Genomic DNA, 19,964 nt, shown 5'->3' on the forward strand with positions numbered 1-19,964 from the left:
TAATGTTATGTCTGAGAGCAGGTGGGAGGTCCTTTGGTCAGGGATCCTGTGCATGCCACACCTCCTGCCCAGTCTTGGGAGGGGAAGGACTTCCCCTATATAAACCCGGGGCTGAGGCAGGGTTAGGCAGTCAAGGAGAGTAGAGACGAGAAACAGTCATAGGAAGAGACAGCAGAAGCAGTACTACTACGAGTCAGGGGCTGGCAGCTGCAGAGCTCGCCCTGACTGACAAGATTTCTTACCGGACCCGGAGTCCGAGGCTGTGGGGACTAACTCCTACCCAGCAGCAGAAACCGACCGGCAGGGGATTGCAGGTCCTCTGGCCCAGAAACCCGAAGGCACGGTCACACGCGTGGGACCAGCACCGCCATCGTGGAGCGGAAGCCATTAGAAGGCCCCGAGTCACCGGCCATACGGGTGAGCACCACACGGTACACTCAGGGACGTGGGCTACTTTTACCCGCCTCTAGCAAGGTAGCCAGAAGAGTACAGTTAGTTGGGAAGGCCTACAACTCCGCCTGGCCAGGGGAGATCCCATCTGCTCAAGGACTGACCAGGCCCCGATTGCTAGCAAGTACTCGGGGAGGGTCTATCTTTGTCACCAGTAAAGACCCTGAACTACACCGCATCGTCTCTGAGTGGTTCCTGCTACCCCCATCATCCACGTCGGCTGCCCTGAGGCCATACCCCTCCCGTTGGGGGTTATACCATCCACGCTGCACCATCCTTCCACCGGCCTCAGCAGTCTGCCCTGCAGCGGCAGCTCCATAGCTGCATTCAACGGGTGGCGTAGTCATCCAACATCCACTGCTAATTTACCGCCACTTAGTCTGACTCCCTGGGCACGGACCGGGTCACCGCCACAAGACTACTACCCTCATCTGATCCGGCTCCGGGTAAGCTCCCGCGTGCGCAACGCAGCGCGACACAGGCCCAGGGGCGCGTCACATACACTGTGCCTGCGCTTTTAAAGGGCCCGTGCCCCTTAAAACCGCAGGTTTTTTTATTTTTTCATTCTCTTCTCCCCCTCTCCTCTGCAGAAGGGTACCCCGCCAGCCCAGTCCCACCCTGTTGATGACTTATCCTAAAATCGGTCATTAATATATAAGTCCTGGACAGTCCCGTTAAGCTTGTTTTACCTAGTTATAAAAGCCCTTTAAGTCCTCATTATAAGGTAAGGTATGAATGGATCTAATTAAATTCTCCAAAGAGAACTATTTATACATTTTAGTCACTGTGAGCTTTCTACAAGATATTGCGGGCAGTATATAGCGAATATACGGACACAGAGCCATTCGCCGGCTCAGATTGCCAATAAGCACCTTGTAAATATGAGACCTTGACATCATAGGTTACTTGGCTTAATATGAAATTGTCCCTCATGTGTACCGCATTGTGGGCAGGGACTATATGTACATCACTGCAGAATATGTTGGCAATAAAAAGTCAACAGAAATGAATATCATGCAGATCCTCACCAGGACTCCAGCAGTGTCACCATCCTGCCACCATACAGCTATAGAAGGACAATAAACCTGCAGGGTTCTCCCCTCAGTTATTTTTCCTTTAATTTTATTATCTGTTTCTTACTCACAGTGAAAGAACAGTCATCAGATATTTTATTCTTCACTTTTTATTTTACAGTCTCAGCTCTGAAGAATAGAACGTCTTATGAATAAATGACAGCTCACTTATTACAGTGGTGGCCAAAAGTATTGGCACCCCTGCAATTCTATCAGATAATACTCAGTTTCTTCCTGAAAATGATTGCAATCACAAATTCTTTGGTATTATTATCTTCATTTAATTTGCTTGCAAGGAAAAAACACAAAAGAGAATGAAGCAAAAATCAAATCATTGATCATTTCACACAAAACTCCAAAAATGGGCCAGACAAAAGTATTGGCACCCTCAGCCTAATACTTGGTTGCACAACCTTTAGCCAAAATAACTGCGAACAGCCACTTCCGGTAACCATCAATGAGTTTCTTACAATGCTCTGCTGGAATTGTAGACCATTCTTCTTTGGCAAACTGCTCCAGGTCCCTGATATTTGAAGGGTGCCTTCTCCAAACTGCCATTTTGTGATCTCTCCACAGGTGTTCTATGGGATTCAGGTCTGGACTCATTGCTGGCCACCTTAGAAGTCTCCAGTGCTTTCTCTAAAACCATTTTATAGTGCTTTTGGAAGTGTGTTTTGGGTCATTGTCCTGCTGGAAGACCCATGACCTCTAAGGGCGACCCAGCTTTCTCACACTGGGCCCTACATTATGCTGCAAAATTTGTTGGTAGTCTTCAGACTTCATAATGCCATGCACACTGTCAAGCAGTCCAGTGCCAGAGGCAGCAAAGCAACCCCAAAACATCAGGGAACCTCCGCCATGTTTGACTGTAGGGACCATGTTCTTTTCTTTGAATGCCTCTTTTTTTTCCTGTACACTCTATGTTGATGGTTTTTCCCAAAAAGCTCGACTTTTGTCTCATCTGACCAGAGAACATTCTTCCAAAACATAGTAACATAGTTTGTAAACATAGTTAGTAAAGCCGAATAAAGACTTGCGTCCATCAAGTTCGACCTGTTAGTTCTGTAATTGGTAAAGTTGATCCAGAGGAGGGCAAAAACCCCAAATGATTTGGCCAATCTTCACCTGAGGAAAAATTCCCTCCTGACTCTGAAACCAGCAGTCAGAATAAATCCCTGTATCAACTTACTATTTTATTTTATTTTTAAGTATATGCTGAAATCTGCCTGGTATCTAGAAATGCATCCAGTCCCCGCTTGAACTGGTGTAGTGAATCTGACATCACCGTCTCCTCACTCTGTGAATTCCATATTCTCACTGCTCTTACCGTAAAGAACCCCTCTAGTGACGCTTACCCAATCTGAGTATATTACATTTATAACCACCCTCTGCCTTCTATCCCTTAGCCAGTTAGCTACCCACTTGCAGACATTTTCCCCCAGCCCCATCATTCTCATTTTGTATACCAACCTATTATGTGGCACGCTATCGAAAGCTTTTGAGAAGTCGAGATACACGACATCCACTGGTTCCCCCTGATCTACTCGAGAGCTAATCTCCTCGTAGAAGTCAATCAGGTTTGTTTGGCAGGAGCGATTCCTCATGAATCCATGTTGGTTCGGGATTAAAAGATTATTAGCATCAAGATGCTCCGTAATTGCCTCTTTAATGAAGCTTTCAAAAATTTTGCCCACAACGGACGTCAGACTCACCGGCCGATAGTTTCCGGCGTCACTTTTCGCTCCCTTTTTGAATATTGGCACTACATTCGCCTGTCGCCAATCAAGTGGCACAGACCCAGTCTCAACAGAGTCCTTAAATATAAGATATAACGGTCTGTCTATCACATTACTTAGTTCCCTTAGTACCCGTGGGTGTATGCCATCAGGTTCTGGTGATTTGTTTATTTTAATGTTACTGAGGCGTTTCTGTACCCCAGCTTGGGTTAGATTTGTCATACTTAGTGGAGGATTAAGCTTGTCACTTCTCATTTCTCCTGTTAGTTTGATTTCCTTTGTGAAAGTTGTCGAAAAAAAATTATTTAATAGATTAGCTTTATCCTCATCTTTCTCTATGATTTTGCCTTCCTCACTTTTTATTGGTCCAATATTATCCGATTTAATCCTTTTACTATTTATATACGTAAAGAACAGTTTGGGATTTGATCTACTTTCCCTAGCAATACGTCTCTCTGTTTCCTCCTTCGCTATTTTTATTTGTTTTTTACAGGTTCTCGTTTTTTCCTTGTAACACATTAGTGCCTCCTTACTGTTTTCCTGTTTTAATCTCTTGAATGCCTCTTTTTTGCTATTTAACGCCCCTTTTACGTTCTTGTTCAACCATATTGGTTTCCTCTTATTTCTGGCCCTTTTATTCCCATACGGTATATACCTCTCGCACTGAGTATTCAGAATTCTTTTGAAGGTTTCCCATTTACTATTCGTATTCCTTTGATTAAGAACTTTGTCCCAGTCAATAAGTTGAAGGCTTTCTTTCAGCTGATCAAACTTCGCCCTCCTAAAGTTTAATGTTTTTGTTGTTCCCTTATTGATAACCCTACTGAAGGGCATTTTGAAGTCGATAATATTATGGTCGCTATTACCTAGGTGCCCCCCTATCTGTACCTCAGTTATTCTATCAGGCCTATTAGTCAATATTAAGTCCAACACGGCCTTCCCTCTCGTTGGTTCCTGCACTAGTTGGGAGAGATAATTATCCTTAATATTTGTCAAGAACCTTTTTCCTTTCTGAGATCTACAGGTTTCTGTTTCCCAGTCAATATCCGGGTAGTTGAAATCCCCCATTACAATCACTTCATTATGTTTTGCTACTTTGTCTATTTGTCCTAATAGCAGATTCTCATTCTCCTCTGTTATATTGGGTGGCTTATAGCAGACCCCCAGTAATATTTTATTATTATTTTTAGTTCCCTCTATCTCTACCCACATGGACTCGACCCCCTCTTCTCCCTCTCCTATATCTTCCCTTAGTCTGGGTTTTAGACATGACTTTACATATAAGCAGACTCCTCCGCCTTTCCCCTGTTTCCGGTCCCTTCTAAGTAAACTATAATCTAATAAATTTACCGCCCAGTCGTAGCTATCGTCTAGCCAAGTCTCTGTTATACCTACGATGTCATACCTCTCCTCCCATATAAGCGCCCGCAGCTCATCCGCCTTATTGGTCAGGCTTCTTGCGTTGGTCAGCATGCAAGATAAAACTTTGGGTTTATTTAGCATCCTATTCTTCTCTAACGATCTAACTGTACTATCCCCACCCCCCTCTCCACCCTCATTATATTCACTTCTCCCCTTCCCCCTTGCTTGCCTCACATCCCACCTATTTCCTTGGTTTCCCCCCCCCCATCTCTAGTTTAAAAACTCCTCCAACCTATTAGCTATCTTCTTCCCCAGCAACGCTGCACCATCCCCATTGAGGTGCAGCCCGTCCCTACGGTAGAGCCTGTATCCGACCGCGAAGTCGGCCCAGTTCTCCATGAACCCAAACCCTTCTGCCTTGCACCAACTCTTTAGCCACTTATTCACCTCCCTAACTTCCTGTTGGCGCTCCTGTGTGGCTCGCGTGATTGGTAGTATTTCTGAGAAAACTACCTTGGAGGTCCTTGCCCTAAGCTTCCTACCTAGGTCCCTGAAATCATTTTTAAGGACCCTCCATCTACCACTCACTTTGTCATTGGTGCCGATGTGGACCATGACCGCTGGGTCTTCGCCAGCCCCACCCAGTAACCTGTCAACCCGATCCGCGATGTGCCGGACTCGAGCGCCAGGGAGGCAGCACACCGTTCGGCGATCCCGGTCTTTGTGACAGATTGCCCTGTCTGTCCCCCTAATAATAGAGTCACCCACTACCAGAACCTGTCTTGCCTGACCTACACTTCCCCCCTCCCCCTCATTACTGGAGGATACACTCCCCCGGCGGTCACAGGATCTGTCATGCTCCAATAATGCCGGTTCTGAACCAGCCTTCCTATACTTCTTCCCTCTATCCCTCCTTACTGTTATCCAGCTCCCTGCCTGTTCAGCCTGCACTTCCCCTCTATGCTCCACCCCCAGTATTGACCCATTGAGTGTCTGCTCGGTGAGCAGCAAACTCCGTTCTATGTTGTCGATGCTCCTCAGTACCGCTATCTGAGCACTTAGATCCAGAATTTGGGCTTCCAAGTGCACGATATGCTCACATCTCTCGCAGCAGTATGGATCCTCGAGTGGGTGCTCACGGAATGCATACATTGCGCAAGATGTACACTGCACGGCTCCGTCCAACATGGACGTCATTCTAAATATGGGGATACAGTCAGTATATATATACAAGTACAAAACACAATTATTTATATATAGGTGTATGGACGGGGATCAATTAGGGATGTGCAAGTGTATCAATTAGATATTGGCAGGGGATCAGTTAAGTATGGACGGGGGATCAATTAAGTATCAAGTATGGACGGGGGAATCAGCTAAGTAGGTCAGGTGGATTAATTAAGTAAAAAGTAAAGTAAAGAAAGAATGAAATACAGTCAGCAATTCAGTCCTAAGTCCTCCCTTCCAAACTCCCTGAATCCAAAGTCACTGAAAAACAAGTCACACACTTACTTTCGTTCGCACTTACGCTCCGGACACACGCAGCTCGTTCACACTCGCAAACTAAGAGATTTAAAGTGTTTTTTTTTTTTTTTTTTTTCCTTTTCCAGCAATGTACCCTTCACCTCAATGCACTTCCAAAGGACTTTATGCCCAACCAGCTGCCCCTTATAAACCCTTAATTATGACCCCTTCCCCTTAATTAACCCCTTGTGAGTAAATCTACACCTCAGGATTTTAGTGCAATGTAGTTAACCTTTAAATACCCAGGTAGTAAACTAAGAAACTAAAACTGTAGTGAGAAAATAGATTTTAAAAAGCCCAATAAATCTAAACAGGTAGAAAAGCACTCAGCAGATCACAATGCAGCACTCACCGCAATTCACACAGGTATTTTCTGCAGGATTCCCAATACCTCTTCACGCAATTCACACAGGTATTTTCTGCAGGATTCCCAATACCTCTTCACGCAATTCACACAGGTTTTTCTTGCAGGATTCCCAATACCTCTTCACGCAATTCACACAGGTATTTTCTGCAGGATTCCCAATACCTCTTCACCTTCACCTCAATGCACTTCCAGTTCTAGGCTTTATCAGGTAAGTTTTGGCAAACTCCAGCCTGGCTTTTTTATGTCTCGGGGTAAGAAGTGGGGTCTTCCTGGGTATCCTACCATACAGTCCCTTTTCATTCAGACGCCGACCGATAGTACGGGTTGACACTGTTGTAGCCTTGGACTGCAGGGCAGCTTGAACTTGTTTGGATGTTAGTCGAGGTTCTTTATCCACCATCCGCACAATCTTGCGTTGAAATCTCTCGTCAATTTTTCTTTTCCGTCCACATGTAGGGAGGTTAGCCACAGTGCCATGGGCTTTAAATTTCTTGATGACACTGCGCACGGAAGACACAGGAACATTCAGGTCTTTGGAGACGGACTTGTAGCCTTCAGATTGCTCATGCTTCCTCACAATTTGGTTTCACAAGTCCTCAGACAATTCTTTGGTCTTCTTTCTTTTCTCCATGCTCAATGTGGTATACACAAGGACACAGGACAGAGGTTGAGTCAACTTTAATCCATGTTAACTGGCTGCAAGTGTGATTTAGTTATTGCCAACACCTGTTAGGTGCCACAGGTAAGTTACAGGTGCTGTTAATTACACGAATTAGAGAAGCATCACATGATTTTTCAAACAGTGCCAATACTTTTGTCCATCCCCTTTTTTAGGTTTGATGTGGAATTATATCCAATTTGGCTTTAGGACAATTCTATTTGTGTTTTTTCATTGAAGACAAATTAAATGAAGATAATAATACCAAAGAATTTGTGATTGCAATCATTTTCAGGAAGAAACTGAGTATTATCTGACAGAATTGCCGGGGTGCCAATACTTTTGGCCACCACTGTATTTCATGCGGCAGAAGTTAGCCTCCAGCAATGGAAGAGGGAACCGAGAAAGTGTAGAAAATGCTCTATCATGGCAGCAGTGGTAAGAGACATTGGAAATGCACGATCAAACCTATCATATCATAGGATTATCTATCATCTATCTATCCTTATATACTCTATTTCATATCTATCTATCCATCTATCTATCCATATATGTATCTATCTATCTTTCTATCTATCCATGTATGATGGATGGATAGATAGATGGATAGATGAATAAATAGATGGATAGATAGATGGATAGATAGATAAATAGATAGATAGATAGTGTAGGGATTTGTACTCACTGAGCCGCGTTGGAGGTAGGCACAGGTTCACACAGTGATGCAGTCCACGGGTTCAAACAAACTGGTGGCTTATTTTAGTGTCCATACACCAGTTAAGAAACAAAAGTTACAGCCTTTTCCTGGCACAAAAAGGAATAACAGAACAAAGCTCAAAATAACAAGTCCATGCAGCACGGCTTCAGCCGCTTAAACAAGGTGCTTTTCTCTGCCTCCTGCAGAGTCTAAGAAGCACCTGCAAGGTCTGCTCACCTTGCCCAGCAAACACAGACAGACAGAGACAGGCGCAGCTGTCTTAAATTAGCCTTCCAAGACCTGGACTGGAGGTAAGTGAGCAGCTGTTCCCCCCAGCTCTTTCAGCTGCTCACAAAACCCGGCCCTGTAATCCGGACCCATTAAATTCCTCTCAGCACTATGTGTGCTGGAGCCTGCTTCTCCGGATCCTACATCACCGAAGCATGGCACTTCGAGGACACATACCTCCCGTCCACGATCTGTCCGGCAGCAACCTTACATACACCCCCCCTCTGTCCAAAGCCGTAGGGCTTGGCACCTTCTGTCACCATACAATAAATCCTTGACAAGGCAGCGGCATTCCCATGTTGTTTCCCAGGCCTATGCTCTACCCGGAAACTAAAATCTTGTAGAGCCAGGAACCACCTAGTCACTCTGGCATTGTTTCCCTTCTTTTCTCGCATCCACCTCAATGGGGCATGGTCTGACACTACCCTGAACCTTCTACCTAATAGGTAATACCTCAGAGTGTCTAACGCCCACTTAATGGCCAAACATTCTTTTTCTACAATGGAGTAGTCCTTCTCACAAGCGGAGAGCTTCAGACTGAGGTATTTTACAGGGTGTTCTTCTCCGTTAATCTCCTGGGACAAGACTGCTCCCAGCCCGACATCCGATGCATCCATCTGGACCACAAACTCCTTGGAGAAGCTGGGTGCCACCAAGACTGGTTGTTTACAGAGGACCAGTTTCAATTCCTGGCAGGTCGCTTCTGCTTCCGGGGACCACTTGGCCATAGCTGACTTCATCCCTTTCAGAAGATCCATCAGTGGGGCTGCTATCAGGGCAAAGTTAGGGACAAATCTTCGATAGTAGCCCACAATGCCTAGAAACGCCCTGACCTGCTTCTTCGAGAGGGGCTGTGGCCAGTTCAAGATCGCCTTGACCTTATTTATTTGTGGTTTTATTTCCCCTCTACCAACCACGTACCCTAGGTACTTGGCTTCCTCCATCCCCATGGCACATTTCTTCGGGTTGATAGTAAAGCCCGCCTTCCTTAGGGCATCAAGTATGGCTTGAACTTTGTCCAGATGACTTTCCCAGTCCTGGCTAAATATGACGATAGCATCTAGGTAGGCCGCTGCATACTGTTTGTGGGGTGCTAAGATCCGGTCCATGGCTCTCTGGAAGGTGGCCGGAGCTCCCTTCAACCCAAACGGCATCCTGACGTATTGGCGTCGAGAAGGCTGTCTTCTCCTTAGCCTCTTTGGACAGGGGAATTTGCCAATATCCTTTGGTGAAGTCCAGAGTGGTGATGTACCGAGTGGGTCCTAGCCTTTCGATAAGCTCATCTACCCTAGGCATTGGGTAGGCGTCGAGCTTTGAGACCTCCTTCAGCTTCCTATAGTCGTTGCAAAACCGCCATTCCCCATCTGGTTTCGGCACTAAGACTATAGGACTGGACCATCGACTTTTGGACTCTTCAATGACTCCCAGGTTTAGCATCCGCCTTACTTCTTTAGAGATCACCTCTCTGCGGGCTTCGGGGATCCGGTATGGTTTTAGATTGACCCGAACATGAGGCTCTGTGAGAACCTCATGCTCTATGACCTGAGTGAGTCCTGGCAACTCCGAAAACATGTCTTTATTTCGCTGTAACAACTCTTTGCACTGTTGCTTTTGGGCATGTGACAGTGACTCTGCCACCTTGACCTCTTTCATATCGGCCTCAGCCTCAGCCACTAAACAGGGAGCTTCCGCAGGCTCTCTATCTTGCCATGGCTTAATCAAGTTAACATGGTAAATTTGGTAGGGCTTCCTCTTCCCTGGTTGGTGGATCTTAAAGTTGACTTCCCCCACTTTCTCTACCACCTCATAGGGGCCCTGCCACTTGGCCATGAACTTGCTCTCCACTGTGGGACTAGCACAAGCACTCGATCTCCTGGGTTGAACGATCTCACCCTGGCCGACCTATTATACACCCTGGACTGTGCCTCTTGTGCCTTGAGGAGGTGCTCCCTCACAATGGGCATCACATGGGCAATCCTCTCTTGCATCTGGGCAACGTGCTCCACCACTCTCCTATAGGGAGTGGTCTCAGCTTCCCAGGACTCTTTCTCCACCTCCAGGAGTCCTGAGGGTGTCGTCCATAGAGTGGTTCAAACGGGGAGAAACCTGTGGAAGCTTTGGGAACTTCCCTCATGGCGAACAACATATAGTCCCAGTCTCGGCCATCCTTTTCCACTGCTTTCCTCAACATTGCTTTCAAGGTTTTGTTAAACCTCTCTACCAGTCCGTCCGTCTGGGGAGAGTACACGGAGGTTCTCAGTTGTGCAATCTGCAGTGTCTTGCACAATTCCCTCATGACCTTCGACATAAATGGAGTTCCTTGGTCTGTTAGGATCTCGTTAGGCAACCCGGTTCTTGAAAACATGTGGACTAACTCCCGGGCTATACACCTGGTGGAGGAGTTTCGTAGTGGTACGGCCTCCAGATACCATGTAGCATAATCTAATACCACCAGGATATACTGATGCCCTTGGGCGGACTTGACCAGAGGCCCCACTAGATCCATTGCTATGCGTTCGAATGGAACCTCGATGACTGGTAGTGGCACTAGGGGACTGCGGAAGTGGGCCACTGGGGAGGTTATCTGGCATGTGGGGCAGGAACGACAATAACTCTATATTTCTCTATAGCAACCTGGCCAGTAGAATCTTTGGAGGATCCGTTCTTGAATCTTGTCTGCACCCAGGTGACCACCCAACACATGAGAATGAGCCATGTCTAACACCCGGCGTCTATAGGGCCCTGGCACCAGCAACTGTTCTATTACCTCACCCCTTGGCTTGGTTATTCTGTACAGCAAATCCCCATTCACAGCAAAATGAGGGAACCGAGTGTCAGCCCCCGGTTCCTGAGGCACCCCATTTAACACAGTAACATTTTCAAAGGCCCCTTTCAGAGTTAAATCCCTGAGTTGGGCAGTTCTAAAGTTTCCCTCGGACACCTCCAGCTCAGGGATATTGGACTCAGGGGATGCTACTTCATCCTCATTGCCCACCAGCACACACATGGGAAACTCATCTACTATGTTCTGCGGGTAAGTTTCCTTAGGGGCGATCTGGCTGTCGTCCAAGCGACCAGGTGTCCCCGCTTTCCCCCACATTTCCCAGAATAATGCAAAGTAACGTCCAATTATTATGGGATGCAATAGGTCCTTAACGACCGCCACTTCATGAGATGTGGTGCCACAGTCTGTGTTTACATCCACCTGGGCCACAGGATAGTTCTTAGCGTCCCCATGGATACACCGGACATCCACCACCTTCCCAGAAACCAGCCGATGAGGGAGTGTGGCCCTTATCAGGGTCACCAAACTTCCTGAGACCAATAGTCCAGAGATTTGTGCCCCGTTAACTGACACTGAGCATGCCTGAGGGCCCTCGCCATGTTGACGAACCGCGCTGCAGGCGGGGTAGGCAAAATAAGAGCAACGCCGGCCCATGTTACAGTCCATTGGTTCAGAGGTTATGGGACACCGGGAGGCAATATGGCCAGGGGTATGACATCTCCAACACACTATATTATGGGGTGGGACCTTGGGCAGCAACTCAGACCCCTCCTGAACTCTAGGATGCCCCCCAGGTGTGGCGCTAGCTTGCTTCTTTTGGGTGTCCGCCACCTTTTGGGAACCCCAGTATTGAGAGGCTACGACCCCTTGTTTTCCCAACGGACTCTCAACCGCCTGGTATCTTTCCACCAACCCCACCAAGTCATCAGCATTATAGGGATCTCCCTGGGCAACCCAGGATTTTACCGACTTCGGGAGAGAGTGTATAAACCTGTCTATAACGACCTCTATCTCATATCATAGAACAATCTATCATCTATCTATTATCTATATGACGCGCCCCCTGGGCCATGGGGCACCCGGGACCGGACTTCAGGGCAATGCTGGGAGTAGTAGTGGCGACCCGGTCCCGTGGCTCAGGGTGGCCAGACCAATATTGTGGCAGTCTCTGTATCAGTATAATGCAATGTCCGACTACGCCACCCGTGGATTGCGGTCAATAAGAACCGCCGCTGCTGAGCAGACCTGAGCAGACCTCTGAGGCTGATGTTGTGAGGGCAGCAGAGTGTAGTATAACTCCCCACGGGAGGAGTATAGCCTCAGGCTAGTGAGTGTGGATGATAGGAGTGATGGTGCACGAGCGCAGCAGGAATGACTCAGAGGCTTTGCAGTGCAGTTCAGGGTCTTTACTGATGGTGATAAGGCAGACCCTCCCGGGAGTACTGGCTAGCATAAGAGGCCTGGTCAGTCTGTGAGCAAACTGGAGTTCCCCTGGCCAGGTGGAGTTGTAGGCCTCCCTTACTATCTGCACTCTTCCTGGCTACCTTGCTGTAAGCGAGTGGAAGTAGCCCACGTCCCTGAGTGTTCCGTGTGGTGCTCACCTGTATGGCTGGTGACTTGGGGCCTTCTGATAGCCCCCGCTCCTCGATTGCAGTGCTGGTCCCTTGCTCGTGACTGAGCCTCCGGGCTTCTATGGCCAGAGGACTTGAAATCCCCTGCCGGCGGGTTTCTGCTGCTGGGTATATATAAGTCCCCGCAACCTCGGACTCCTGTGTCCGGTTCTCAGAGTCTTCTGCCAGGACGAACTCCGCTTAGCTCAAGTCCCTGGTCTTCAGCTCCTGCTCCTACAGAGCTCCTCACTGTTACTTTCCCTGTGTCTGGAACTAACTCCAGGCTCTGACTTCACTAACCCCGCCCCAGATCCAGTTTATATAGGGCAGGTTCCTCCCCTATCTGGTCTGGGACAGGAGGTGTTGCATGTTTAAGGGCTCCGAACCAGGAAACCTCCCACTTGCTCTCAGACATAATATTTCTATTACAGTGGTAACCAGACCCTGGGGTGCCACATATCCATCTATCTATCTCATATCTATCTATCTATCAATCTCATATCTATCTATCTTCTCCACTTTTTATCTGGTCTCAGGTATGACTTTCATATTACCCACGACTGTTACTTGCCACAGGTGAGTTTTAACGAGCATCACATGCTTGAAGCAAAGTTGTTTTTCCACAATTTTGGAAAAGTGCCAACAATTTTGTACGGCCCATTTTTGGAGTTTTATGTGAAATTATGTCCAATTTGCCTTTTTTTCCCATTTTTTTGTGCTGTTTCAATACACACAAAGGAAATAAATATTATAACAAATGTATAACAAAACATGTGTAATTGTAATAATTTTCTGGGAGAAATACTTCACTTTCTGGAACAATCTCAAGGTTGCTAAACACTTTCGGCCATGACTGTGTGTATATATGGGCCCTCAATAAACCATCCCTCTCAACGAAAAGGCCACAGCAAGGGTCAGGAATCGGTGGCCTTCCCTCTCCGAATCTTAGGGAGAGACGGTTGTGCTTCCAGCATCCACCTAGGCTGCCACCCCAGTGGAACTAATAGCAGGGTAGCCAACTGTCCAGAAATTCTTGGACAGTCCATAAAAATAGGGCAATTTTTCCCTGTCCGTAAAAAAAAGTGTGATGCGTCCATAATCTTTCTGAAGCTGGAGAGACTTGTTCAGATGGAGGGAGATGTAGGGGCATCATATTGTGTATAGGGAGATGTAGGGGCATCATATTGTGTATAGGTATCATATTGTGTATCTGCATGTGTGGGGACATCATACGGTGTATATGGAGCTGTGAGCACATCATACTGTATTTAGGGAACAATGAGGGAATCATACTGTATACAAGGAGCTGTGGAAACATAATGCTGTGTAAAGGGTCTGTGGGGTCATCATCTAATATACAGTACAGACCAAAAGTTTGGACACACCTTCTCATTTAAAGATTTTTCTGTATTTTCATGACTATGAAAATTGTACATTCACACTGAAGGCATCAAAACTATGAATTAACACATGTGGAATTATATACTTAACAAAAAAAGTGTGAAACAACTGAAAATATGTCTTATATTCTAGGTTCTTCAAAGTAGCCACCTTTTGCTTTGATGACTGCTTTGCACACTCTTGGCATTCTCTTGATGAGCTTCAAGAGGTAGTCACCGGAAATGGTTTTCACTTCACAGGTGTGCCCTGTCAGGTTTAATAAGTGGGAGTTCTTGCCTTATAAATGGGGTTCGGATCATCAGCTGTGTTGTGCAGAAGTCTGGTGGATACACAGCTGATAGTCCTACTAAATAGACTGTTAGAATTTGTATTATGGCAAGAAAAAAGCAGCTAAGTAAAGAAAAATGAGTGGCCATCATTACTTTAAGAAATGAAGGTCAGTCAATGCAAAAAATTGGTAAAACTTTGAAAGTGTCCCCAAGTGCAGATGCAAAAATCATCAAGCGCTGCAAGAAACTGGCTCACATGAGGACTGCCCCAGGAAAGGAAGACCAAGAGTCACCTCTGCTTCTGAGGATAAGTTTATCCGAGTCACCAGCCTCAGAAATCGCAGGTTAACAGCAGCTCAGATTAGAGACCAGGTCAATGCCACACAGAGTTCTAGCAGCAGACACATCTCTTCAACAACTGTTAAGAGGAGACTTTGTGCAGCAGGCCTTCATGGTAAAATAGCTGCTAGGAAACCACTGCTAAGGACAGGCAACAAGCAGAAGAGACTTATTTGGGCTAAAGAACACAAGGAATGGACATTAGACCAGTGGAAATCTGTGCTTTGGTCTGATGAGTCTAAATTTGAGATCTTTGGTTCCAACCACCGTGTCTTTGTGCGATGCAGAAAAGGTGAACGGATGGACTCTACATGTCTGGTTCCCACCGAGAAGCATGGAGGAGGAGGTGTGATGGTGTGGGGGTGCTTTGCTGGTGACACTGTTGGGGATTTATTCAAAATTGAAGGCATACTGAACCAGCATGGCTACAACAGCATCTTGCAGCGGCATGCTATTCCATCCGGTTTGCGTTTAGTTGGACCATCATTTATTTTTCAATAGGACAATGACCCCAAACACACCTCCAGGCTGTGTAAGGGCTATTTGACCAAGAAGGAGAATGATGGGGTGCTACGCCAGATGACCTGGCCTCCACAGTCACCAGACCTGAACCCAATCGAGATGATTTGGGGTGAGCTGGACCGCAGAGTGAAGGCAAAAGGGCCAACAAGTGCTAAGCATCTCTGGGAACTCCTTCAAGATTGTTGGAAGACCATTTCCATTGACTACCTCTTGAAGCTCATCAAGAGAATGCCAAGAGTGTGCAAAGCAGTCATCAAAGCAAAAGGTGGCTACTTTGAAGAACCTAGAATATAAGACATATTTTCAGTTGTTTCACACTTTTTTGTTAAGTATATAATTCCACATGTGTTAATTCATAGTTTTGATGCCTTCAGTGTGAATGTACAATTTTCATAGTCATGAAAATACAGAAAAATCTTGAAATGAGAAGGTGTGTCCAAACTTTTGGTCTGTACTGTATATAATCGTCTTATCCCGTCTGTCTGTCTGTCCTTCTGTCCAGGAAATCCTGCGTCGCTGATTGGTCCAGCCGCGGCCAATCAGCGACGCGGGATTTCAGAAAAAGATGGCGGCCGTTAGCAGCTCATCTGCCGCATGGAGGTCAGCGGCGATGCAGCCGGGAGATGACCGGCGCTAGCCGCTCATCTCCCGGCTGCTCGCAGCAGAAGTACCGCGACCGGCGGCGCCGCTGACCTCCATGCGGCTACCGTCGGGAGATCAATGGCTAGGGCCGCTGATCTCCCGACGGCAAGTGTGAAGCGAGGACCGGGGATATAGACAGGTGTGTGCCTTTCCAAATCAAGTCCTATCAGTTTAATTAAACACAGCTGGACTCCAATGAAAGAGTAGAACCATCTCAAGGAGGATCACAAGAAATGGACAGCATGTGACTTAAATATGAGCAAAGGGTCTGAATACTTATGACCATGTGATATTTCAGTTTTCCTTTTTCAATAAATTTGCAAAAATTTCTACATTTCTGTTTTTTTTCAGTCAAGATGGGGTGCACAGTGTACTTTAATGAGAAAAAAAATGAACTTTTTAGAATTTACCAAATGGCTGCAATGAAACAAAGAGTGAAAGATGTAAAGGGGTCTGAATGCTTTCCGTACCCACTGTATATAGTACTCAATGTTCCAGGCAGTGGGAGGCATTACTGGGATCCAGAGCAGTCGCTCCAGTCACGTCCAGAGCCTAAGGTCTGGCATAGGAGCTGCCGGACACTTTGTGTGCTCTGAAGTACAAAGGAAGATGGACAGGGACCTGCATAGATGGAAGTTGAAGGCCAGTCCCGGGTGCACTGCAGAGGTGGACGAGAAATACAGGATGAGCTAGCAACAGGGCTGAAGAGGAGTTATGCTAAGAAGGAGGATAATGTGAATTGCTGTGCCTTATCCCATCTGTACCCACCTGATGAACTTGAACTGTCAAGTATATGTTTGACTGTTACAAAGAACTTCGTGTTCCCTAAATTGTGTGCGGCGGCTTCTGAGGACAGAAGCCTGAAGGCAGTGGAGGCCTGCGGCCTACAAGAGAGTGTGCTGCACCCCACACCCTAGAGCACACTGGGACTGGGACACCCATTGTCTGTAAAGTGCCAGAGCGAAATCAGACCGACGTTCAGTCACGACTATCGCTCTGTGCCACTTTACAAGATGAGTGATAAGGGAACTTCTCCATCAGAAGAGAAGAGGAAATAATGGTCGCTGCCCAAACTGTGACAAGAACAGGACCACAATGCAACAAGAACTGTCTCACAATGCTCTTGGAACTTTCCCATAATGCATTGCAAATTGAAACTAGAGCAAATACATTAAATCACTAGCAGACAGTGCAGTTATCAAACAATAAAAAAGAGACAGGATTCAAATGCAAGCAACATAATGTCAGAACTGATATACACATAAAGTGACTAGATTCCCTGGATAGCTAAATTCGCTGCTGAGGCAAGAACACGGGCTGCCCAGCACTATTTAAGTGCACCCCATGAAGATAGACACTCTAATTTACAAGGCCATAACATATAGGTGCATCTCACAAAATTAGAATATCATCAAAAAGTTAATTTATTTCAGTTCTTCAATGCAAAAAGTGAACCTCATATATTATATAGAGTCATTACAAACACAGTGATCTATTTCAAGTGTTTATTTCTGTTAATGTTGATGATTATGGCTTATAGCCAATGAAAACACAAAAGTCATTAACTCAGTAAATTAAAATAATTAACAAAAAACACCTGCAAAGACTTCCTAAGCATTTAAAAAGGTCCCTTAGTCTGTTTTAGTAGGCTCCACAATCATGACAATCATGATGAAGACTGCTGGCTTGACAGATGTCCAGAGTTCCAATTTTCATTTGAAATCAAGGTCCCAGAGTCTGGAAGAAGAGTGGAGAGGCCACAATCCAAGCTGCTTGAGGTCTAGTGTGAAGTTTCCACAATCAGTGATGGTTTGGGGAGCCGTGTCATCTGCTGGTGTAGGTCCACTGTGTTTTTTCAACACAAAAGTCAGCGCAGCCGTCTACCAGGAAATTTTAGAGCACTTCATGCTTCCCTCTGCCACAGTATCAAGCTACCAGGGGGGCAAAGGGGGCGGTGGCCCCGGGCCCCTCGCTCTTAGGGGGCCCATCCAGGGCTACGCCAGTGTAACTGTATCTAGCATGCCCCTGGTGCCAGCATCGGGCCCCACTGCCCGCCACCGCTGCAAGTTTACTGATGAGAGAGGGAGCGCGGATCTCTCTCCCATTAGTCCCTTCTGTGACTGACGTCTCTGACATCATCACTTGGCGCCCAGCCCGCTGTGCTGAAGATGTGTGCGTGCTGGGTGCTCTGAGCAGCGAGGGAACCAGGAGGAGAGATGAGTACTGTTTATTTATTTTTTGCCGGGTGGGGGGCGGCATTATATTACAGACTCTGCCTATGGGAAGGGGGAGGTGCATTATACTACAGACTCTGCCTATGGGGGAGCATTATCCTAAAGACTCTGCCCACAGAGAGGGGGGGCATTATACTAAAGACTCTGCCTATGGGGAGGGGGGGCATTATACTACAGCATGTCTATGGGGAGGGGGGGAGCATTATACTAAAGCCTCTGTCTATGGGGGGGCATTCTACTACAGACTCTGCCTATGGGGGGCATTATACTACAAACTCTGTTTATGAGCAGGGGAGAGCAGTAGACTACAGACTCTGCCTATGGGGGGACATTGTACTACAGACTCTGCCTATAAGAGGGGGAGCATTATACTACAGACTCTGCCTATGGGGGGTGCATTTTACTACAGACTCTGCCTATAGGTGGGGCATTATACTACAGACGCTGCCTATGAGATGGGGGGGGCATTATATCACAGACTCTGCCTATGAGGAGGGGGGGCACATTATACTACAGACTCTGCCTATGAGATGGGGGGGCATTATACTACAGATTCTGCCTATGAGGAGGGGGGGGGGATTATACTACAGACTCTGACTATGAGGAGGGGGGAGCATTATACTACAGACTCTGCCTATGGGGGGGCATTATACTGCAGACTCTGCCTATGGGGGGGCATTATACTACAGACTCTGACTATGAGGAGGGGGGGAGCATTATACTACAGACTCTGCCTATGGGGGGGACATTGTACTACAGACTCTGCCTTTAAGAGGGGGAGCATTATACTACAGACTCTGCCTATGGGGGGTGCATTTTACTACAGACTCTGCCTATAAGTGGGGCATTATACTACAGACGCTGCCTATGAGATGGGGGGGGGCATTATACCACAGACTCTGCCTATGAGGAGGGGGGGCACATTACACTACAGACTCTGCCTATGAGATGGGGGGGGGCATTATACTACAGATTCTGCCTATGAGGAGGGGGGGGGCATTATACTACAGACTCTGCCTATGAGGAGGGGGAGCATTATACTACAGACTCTGCCTATGGGGGGGCATTATACTGCAGACTCTGCCTATGGGGGGGCATTATACCACAGACTCTGCCTATGAGGAGGGGGGGAGCATTATACTACAGACTCTGCCTATGGGGGGGAGCTTTATACTACAGACTCTGTCAATGGGGGGAGTATTTTACTACAGACTCTGCCTATAGGGGCGCATTATACTATACGAAGGACTATGGGGAGTGCATTATACTATATTGAGGACTATCTGGTGCATTATACTATATGTAGGCTATTTATACAGTGTGGGAGATAATGTGGGTTCTTTGAACAGCGTGGGGGCCATCATACAGTGTGGGAGATAATGTGGGGTCTTTGTATAGTGTGGAGGCCATCATACAGTGTTGGAGCCATCAGCTTGGGGGCTACTAAGGGGTCAGTATACTTTGTGGGGGTACTATACAGTGAGGGGGAATTATATCGTGAATAGGAGAACATCATACTGGTTAGAGCGGAGCTCTACATGGGGGGAGACTCAGGACATTATTAAATCTTAGGTGGGCACTTATTGTTATAGGGGAACTCAGGTTATCGTGACTGTCGAAGGGGCACTATTACTTTCTAGGGGGAACAATGCGGGCACTGTTTTCTAGGACACTTGCACACGGCATTACTTTATTTTAGAGGTTTGTTTTACCATCTAGAGGGCACACAGTAGGTGCAGTAATAGGGACACATTTTGCAGCAGAGGCTCAGTATTGGGGTATCAGCAGGATGAGAAGTTTGTGCAGGTTGGGGATAGATGTGGTCAGTGCCTGAAATGTAAGGAGTCAAATGTGTCTTTGTTGTGATCTCTGCATACCTGAGACTCTGAGTCCTGGCTGGAGAAGTTGTCGTGTCGGTCTGGGCCAGATGGAAAAGACGGGAAAAGTGAACAATTTAATCAGAAAGAACGTCAGCTGTAAGGTACTATATATAACTGAGCTGTGATC

The sequence above is a fragment of the Phyllobates terribilis genome, unplaced genomic scaffold, assembly GCF_046119375.1.
Source record: "Phyllobates terribilis strain yellow unplaced genomic scaffold, ASM4611937v1 Scaffold_201__1_contigs__length_3545014, whole genome shotgun sequence".
In the NCBI taxonomy this organism is placed as follows: Eukaryota; Metazoa; Chordata; class Amphibia; order Anura; family Dendrobatidae; genus Phyllobates; species Phyllobates terribilis.